General features: G+C 32.4%; 1 long non-coding RNA gene across 1 annotated transcript; it reads left to right on the top strand.

Annotated features, from left to right (window-relative positions):
• Positions 1-1,368, top strand: LOC140181069 (uncharacterized). Its single transcript, XR_011875686.1, has 2 exons — positions 1-275; positions 768-1,368. It is a non-coding gene; the product is annotated as an uncharacterized lncRNA (long non-coding RNA).
• Positions 1,369-8,685: the final 7,317 nt, after the last annotated feature.

Here is an 8,685-nt window from a genome sequence, read left to right as displayed (position 1 = left end):
GCGTAACCCTAATTAATCACAATCAGTTTCCAGTTTCCCTTTTCCAGTTTCCAAAAACCATTCACCCACCAAGCTCCAGATTCCAGAAATCACCCAAGCAAGCAGTTTACCACCGAGCCACCCACAGCCACCCACAGCAGCGACGATGTTGAGGGCCGCAACCACCACCGCGTCCTGCTTCTCGCCGAGCCCGCCTCTTCATTCGCCGTCGCCGAACGTCGCCGAGCCCGCCTCCTCATTTGCCGTCGCCGACATCGCGTCCTCACTCGCCGCCGGTAAGACTCTGTTCTTGATTTATTTGCTGCCTTCTGAGTTCTGATTATGATTTATGAGCTCGCCTGCTTCCGAGGTTCTATGCTTGAATTTGTTTGCGATTTTGCTGCCTTCTGATTTTTGTTTTTTTTTTTTACTGATTTTGATTTATTTGCTGCCTTCTTGATTTTGATTGTCTGATCTCGCCTCCTTCTGAATCTGAGGTTCTGTGCTTGATTTTTTACTGATTTCGATTTATTTGCTGCCTGCTTGATTTACTGATTTCGATTTATTTTGCTGCCTTCTTGAATTTGTTTGCTACTTCATGATTTTTGTTTTTGATTTTCTAGGTTATTTATTCATGATGAATATGTTTGCTGCTTCATGATTCTGGTTGCTGAATTCATAGTTTTCTGAGGTTATTTTGGATTCATGATTTTTTATTTTCTGAGGTTATTTATTTGTTCATGGTTTTCTGAGGTTGTTTTTTGTTTTTGACTTTCTGATTGTTACAGTTGGAACAATCACAAAGTAACCCACAGTCACAAGAAAATGTTGTTCAAGATATTGGTGAAAGGTATCATAAGCTTGTGATTCAGGCAAGGAGCTGGTGCTGTAAGTGTGAGTGAGATCAGAGAGGAGAAGAACAAGGAAAGACTGTGATTCTTGTGTATTATTTCAATATGATACAGGGATTGGTTTATATACAGGGAAGTGCAGGGAAGTGTGGTTAGTCAGTTGCTAACAGAATTTACAAAGGGAAACGTGCTACATAACAAACTTCACCAACTTGCTGATTGAAGTTCTAACTAAAGCTCCTGGACTGTCTTCATCACCATTCCTTGTGTCAATTGGAACATTTAATGATTTATTTGTTATTTGTTCATGATTTATCTGCTTGCTGCTTCATGATTTTGGTTGCTGAATTCATAGTTTTCTAAGGTCATTTTGGATTCATGATTTTGTATTTTCTGAGGTTATTTATTTGTTCATGGTTTTCTGAGGTTGTTTTTGTTTTTGTTTTTTGTTTTCTGGATTACCTGTTTATGATGGAGATATTGGAACACTTATGATGATTATGATTTTTGATGAGTTGCAATTTTGATTAGTTGAAAACTTGCTAGTAATTGTCTCTTTTGAATATAGAACATTATGGGTTTGTCATTATGTGCGTTTCTTTTGTTTAGTTATAAACTTTGATGTTTGAAGTTGTTTGTGAACCTCTAATATTAAGTTATGGATAATTTATTATGTGAAATTTTAAATTTTATTAAGTTAAAAATTATTAAATTTATATATTTAAAATTATTTTTAGATTTTTTAATAATTTTATTTAATATTTAATTAAACCGATTAAATCAGTAAACCATTAAACCAGTAACCTCACCAGTTAATCAATTCGAACCCAGTGCCAGTGGTTTAAAAAGAGCTTTTAGTATAATGTGCAAGTGGATACGAGGGTGGATATTGTGTATCGACCCAAAAAAAAGTAAATTATTCTTATAAAGAGTCAAAAGAAAAAAAAAAAAACCGAAGTATAAAATATAATTTTTGTTAAATTATCAAAGTTCACTATAAAAAAAGAGAGCTATTTTAATTTTTTTTTTAACAGTCATAATTAAATATAAAAATTAATATATATTTTTGATAAATATCATAAATATCAAATTTTTTATATTTTCTTGATGAATAATTTGACCGTAGAAAATTATTCTTCAATTTTGACACTCATTTGTTTTCAATTTACTCTACTTTTCCTCTTTTTCTCTGGGCTCCGTCAATTTTGGTATCACACTGTTCTCAATTTGGTATCATACTACTCATTCTTTATTTTCAAAATCTCAGTTTATTCTTCAATTTCAAGATCTCATCTTATTCTTTGTTAAAATTTTTTGTTGAGAATTTTTTATGGTCAATAAGTGTCAAATAAATAGTATTTTTTACGGTTAATAAGTATCACAGAAGATATATTCTTAAATTTTTCTAACAAATTATTTTTGATAGCCAATATTTATCAAAATAAGATTTAAATTTTTTCACAATTATTTATATGTTAAAAATACTATTTTTGACAAAATTTTTATTAACATATTTTCATAGTTAAAATAGTGTCAAAATTTTTTTTTGACAAATTTTAATTCTTTTTTTACACATATAACCCTAAAAAATAATCTATATTATTGTAATGGTTAAAAATGGCAGCTAAATTAACTTATCCAATTTAATCAAAAATTATAATTTAACTAGCTTAATTATTAGAATATTATCTTATCAACTTATATTATTCCTTCTATACTTATCAAGTTGTATGTTTGGCAATCATAGTTAACTAAGTTGAAACTTTTATATGCCACAACTTTTACTATTTTAATCACTTATTCTAATTTTTTATTTTAAAACCAAAAAATATCTTTTTACTAATTTCTCATTTAAAATTATTCTTTTTGATATATCATATTGTCCATATTTTTAATAGATAAAGAAAAAATTGTTTTTTACTGCTATCTGTATGTTTTATTTTTTAGTAAAAGACTAAATTTTACATGACATTTTAACTATCACAAAATATTAAAATTTTTTATTTGTTTATGCCTGAGTTTCTCCATTAATTTTTATAATTAAACTGTTTCCTTATAAAATTGTGTAGTCGTCATATATTCAGCTTCTATATTTCATAATACTTCAATCATTTGTAATTTAAATATTTAATTTACAGTACTTCCTGTAAGTATAAACACATAGACTTTTTTTTTTCTCAAGGCCACTTGCAAAATCTAAGTCCACAGAACTTTTGATGATAAATTCAAATCTTCTAAAATATAATGCAACATCAAATTTCTAATTGTATATTCAGATCCCTTTAGTAATCATCCAGTGTTACTTATTCGGATCAACTATGATTAACTGACTATATATTTTTATAATATGTTTTATAGTACGAAATTTGTCACAACTAAGTGTAAGTTAGCAATAATATTTTTGTTTATCTTTTTTTCACTTGTCATCAAGAATCCTGGTGAGTTTGTCTTTTATTGTTTATAAGCAATTCTCATTCCTCAAAATAACTTTTATCTTCAATTTGCAAAGAAAAAAGTTATTTACATTGGGTTTTTCAATCTTAAATTTTATTGTCATAGTTTTAACACCAAATTATTTTTTATAGTGGAAGATTAAGAATTTAACTCTAATACCACTGTTAGGTTACTATAGTTAATAAGGCAAAATAGTGCAGCTAAAATTTGTAGATGAGAAACAGATGGAATTGAATCAAATAGTTTAGAAAATAATAAAAATAACTTGACTAAGTAGTGAAGATTATAATTTTTTAAAATACATAAAAAAATTTATAATACTCTCTTACATATTATGAAAATTCATGCAAAAAAATTTCATATATAAAAAATCTTACTAATTTTCTCTCATATTTTTATCGGGCCTGCTACACATACAAGCAAAAAAGCCCTACAAGCGTTACAAGTTGCCCAGTCCAGACTTCATTCCATGCGCAGTCACTCCTTTTGAATGGAGCGTAAATTACACGCGTGCCACTCAACGGTTGCGCTTCGCAAAAAGCGCTCCTTATGGCGCACTCTTCCACTACTTCTCCTTCGAAGAAAACACAAACCGTCCATTTTCGAGCAACATTCAAAATTGAAGAGATAGAACTCGTCGCGAAGATTAGCAGAAACCATCAACACAAGATAGAACTCTCCATCAACAATCTCCAGAAAAAACGAAGATATATTACTCAAGGTACGTTACTATTTTACTCATCTTGTATATTTTTCACATTTTGGAATCAAAGAACTAGGTTTTACTGTTCTTCTACATTCTTCTACGTTTTACTGTTCTTCTTGTTCTAGCTCTCATTTTACTGTTTTTAATGTTCTTCTTGTTCTAGGTTTTACTGTTCTTCTTGGTTCTAGGTTTTACTATTCTTCTTAGTTGTTCTAGGTTTTACTGTTCTTCTTGTTCTAGTTCTTCTCTTAACTGATTTTTGGGAGTATATTGCATATTTTGTGGGTGTATATGAAGTAATTTGTTGGGTGTATATGGCATAATTTGTTGGGTGTATATTTCTGAACTGATATAATGTAATATAATTAACTGTTGCAAGTGTTCTAAATATTGCTTGTCCTTGGGTGTATATTGCTTGACCTTGTAATGTTGCTTGACCTTGTATATTTATGCATGTTTGAGTGAATTGAAACATCATTTTGAACTGATCTAATTAAATACTTATGAGAATCCGTATTCTATGGGTGTATCTGACTGATATCTATGGGTGTATTTTTCATTTCAGAAAAAATGACAGACAAAAATCAAGCTGGAAAAAATGTAAGAACAAATATATATCTTAGATCAAATCAGTTTTTCATAATAGAAATATATCTGACTCTAATTTTGCTTTATTTACAGCAAATCAAAGACCTTAAGTGTGCAACCCATTTGTTGAGTGACAAATTCAGAAATATGAGCGAGGAGAAGAAAGCAATTGTTAGGGATTTGGAATTTGGTGGCCTGATGCACATCCCGCTGCTAAGGGTGCATCACCAAATATTAAAGGAGTTGGCTAACTCCAAATTAGGGGAAAACAGACTCGAAACTGGCTACGGTTCTTTTAAAGTAAGACAAAAAACAATAGGGGCTGCGCTTGGCATCAACGCATCAGGTAACTCGCTAAAAACATAGGTATATATGAGCCATATTCAGGTGTATTTCAAGTGATGCTTGGGTGTATTTCAAGTGATTTTCATATTATATTGTTTTCCTTTTTGTAGGAGATCTATTTCTTCAGAAAGTCAATTATAAGGATCTTTCTGAAGACGACAAACAAATTTTTAGAAGATTTCAGGGGAAGATCCTCAAAAATATGACAGATGAGATGATGGCTATTGGTGTTGATAATGAACAAGATCGCCTCATGTTCAAGAGGATTTTCATCCTCTATATACAGATGGCGTTCCTGTTACCAACGACAATAAACAAAATTTTCCCTGTGCACCTGGCACCAATTTTCAAGATGGACACAATAACAGAGCGGAACTGGGGAACACATGTTTTGAATTTTATCATCAAGGGCATAACAAATTACAATCTGAAAAAGAAAAAGGCAATTGACGGCTGCCTGTTTGCCCTGATGATTTTACTTTTATCTATCAAAAAATAAAGACAAGAAGAGAGCAGAAAGACCTCCAGAACCCTGAATTGCCAACTGGACTAGAGAGCAGTTGGTTGAAAGAATGAGGGCAAAAATGGAGGAACATATGGTAAGTGAACAAAATATCTTGGGCGTATTTTATTTACCTGAATGCTGCTAACTAAAATTTCTAATATTTTAGGGAATTGTAAAGATGGCCGAAACAAAGGAGAAAATGAAAGAAATAAATAAAAAAAAAAGAAGAAACCAAAAAAAAAAAAGGAAGGCAAGTTCATCATCATCATCTGAGACTGAAACATTTGAAAGTGAGGTCCATTCTACCTCTGAGTCTGAGACTGAAGAAGACTCAGAGGATTCAACAAGGAAACAACCCACCCGAAAAGCCAAAAAGTAAGTAACATACTTGGATGTATTTTATTTATCCAATTGGGTGTATTTTGTTTATCCAGTTGCGTGTATTTTGTTAATCCAGTTGGGTGTATTTTGTGTATTCATTCAGGTGTATTTTATGAATTCATTTGGGTGTATTTGGTGCATTTATTTGGGTGTATTTTGTCCCTTTTAGTATGTTTATAAATAATGATTGTTTGCCTTCCAGAATAGAGTCCAAAAAAAGAAAGAAGATTCAGGAAGATTCTGATTCAGAATCTGAATCAACTGATGAATAATGTTCTGAAATTATTACTGCTTTCCTTTGGGTTTATTATCAAGATTTCATGTATTAACAGAGCATCTCTTATTAACTTTTAGAAGTGAAGAATCATCACCAGTATTTTGTGATCAAATTAATTTTGTATTCCTGATTCATACCTGTTTTTTCTCCCCACGACACAATCCAAAAAGAAAAAGGTCAATGTTGAGGATTCATCTCCTGAGCAAGCTCAATCTTATCATGGGTATAGTACTTTGTAAGCTATATTACCGTCTATCATCAAAATTATATTTGTTAACATGTTCTTTTATGCATGTACTGTCAGATCTGAAATTAGAACTGAAGAATTAGATGAATTCTTAAGGGAAAACAATGAAAAATCTGCTGCACAGGGGTATATCTTGTTGGGGTATATATTTTAGATTTTAACATGTTTTCATTGCTAATAATTGTTTGTTGTTTGCCAGGGAGAAGGAAGCTGACTTGCGATCGACGGAAGGTCACTATGTCTCATCTGAAACGTAAGAAGCTTTATTTGATAAAATCTTCTTATCCTGATTTAACAGTATGGTATTTTTTATGAATAACATGTACTCTATTATGTTTAGAATACCAGACATAAACATAGGAAGTGATGATCCTTCGTCTCAAGGACACACTGATCAAAGTAGCGTAAACAAACCGGCGGAGAGCATGTAATTTCTCTTTCAAATAACCGTTGCTTTTATTCTTTTATTACCTTCTACTTCTAATTCTATATGTATTTTTTTAGAAAAAAAAAAGCCCTTTAATATTTTATTCGAGAAAAAAAAGGCAGGAAAAAAAAAAGCAAAAACTGCAAGTATGTAAGTTCTCAAAAAACAAAGCCTGTCTTTCTTTTGAATGCTTTGGGTGTATTTTTAATTTTCTTAAGGTGTATTTTAGGTTGAGTCTGGTTGTAGAGTCAGCCAGTGAGCCAACTGAAGAGAACATGATGGTTGTGAGGGAAGAGACACAGTCCGAAGCGCTTGCAATGTGAGTTTTTCAAGAAAATTTCAACCTTATAACCTTTTTATTTTTGGAGGCTTTGTTAACCTTTATTTTTCTTCTTGTTTAAATTTCCGATTCAAGTTTGTCTACCACTGTCCCAAATAATCACTGTGCCGGAAATTGAACAAACACCTGTGACAGAAAATGAACTAACCCCTGTGCTACAAATTAAAGGAACTACAAAAAAGTAAGAAATAGTCTTTGGTGTATATTTGGTTACAGTTTGGGTGTATATTGCCCCTGTTGGGGTGTATATTTTCACGATTGATCCCTGACTAGTTTTTTTATAACATGATTAATTTTATGTAACTCTGCAGCACTCCTGAAACACCCCAAAAACCTGAAGAAAGCACACCCACGCTTCCACCAGCTCCATCTAAAATGTAAGTTCATCAGAGTAAAATCAATGTTTCGTTATCATTCGTATATTCTTATTCTTATAATATGTTATACATGATCACGCAGTAATCCAGCCCCAGAAGACGCTGCTGCGCTGATGATGATGGCACGGACAGCATCGTATGTTCCTAAAACAGATCTAATGCCATTATTCAGCCTTAGCTTGACTGATTCAAGCCAAGAAGAAGCAGCAACGCAGGAGGGAGCGTCAACGCAAGATGGAGAGAGGGCAAAAACTCCTGAAACCCCAAAACTACTAGAACAATTAGGGGATCTGGTAGAAAAAATTGCAAGTGGTGGGGTGACAATAAAAGAAAAAAGTCCACAGATTCAAAAGGAGAGTGACGGAGAGAGTTTTGAGAAGTTTGAAACTCCTGCGAGGACAAATGAAGATACTTCTGACATGAAAGAGAAATGCTACCTCTGGGCCATACGAGTGAAGACATACGCAAATAGACTAACTAATAAGTTTGACACCGTCTGCACAGTCAAGCCCAAGATAGATACATTTTGTCAAAACTCCACCTTGCATCACTCGCAGCTAAAACGCATATAGAAGCTAAGGTAATATTACAATAAAATTAATGTTTTTATCACCAAAATTAACTACAATGCTGATTGATGTAAAATTGATTTCGGCATCTTTTTCTAGATTGTCTCTGCCATGTGCTTCATCCTAAACCAGCAAAAGATTGAAAGGTTTCAAGAAGAAGTATACTGTCTCCCCCCTGATATTGTGGTAAGGGTTACTTCAATGAATTTTGGGTGTATTTTCTGTGTTCAATTGGGTGTAAGTTGTGTATTCATTTGGGTGTATTTTCTGGATTCGTTTGGGTGTATTTTCTGTATTCATTTGGTGGTTCACAATTTTTTGCAGAACATGGCCATTGCAAATTATCCACAAGGGGTATTCTTACGGCCTAAAACCAATAAGCCGTTCAGGGTGGAAGATTACCCAATGTTTATACCCTTCTTGGACCTTAAAAAACTAGCATCGCATCGTTATGTAAGCTTTCATTTCTAAAACTTCTTATTACCATTTTTTACTTATGTGCCAAATAAACTAAAACAGTGTTCAATCTGAACATATTTCAGATATTTGCACCTGTTTGCTATTCACAACATTGGTGGTTATAGTTGGCTGATACAAGAAAGCGGAAATTTTATATAGTCGACCAATATCACACGAAAT

The sequence above is a fragment of the Arachis hypogaea genome, chromosome 17 (genome assembly GCF_003086295.3).
Source record: "Arachis hypogaea cultivar Tifrunner chromosome 17, arahy.Tifrunner.gnm2.J5K5, whole genome shotgun sequence".
In the NCBI taxonomy this organism is placed as follows: Eukaryota; Viridiplantae; Streptophyta; class Magnoliopsida; order Fabales; family Fabaceae; genus Arachis; species Arachis hypogaea.
Note: the sequence above shows the minus strand (reverse complement) of the source record. Positions and strands in the feature narration are given on the sequence as shown.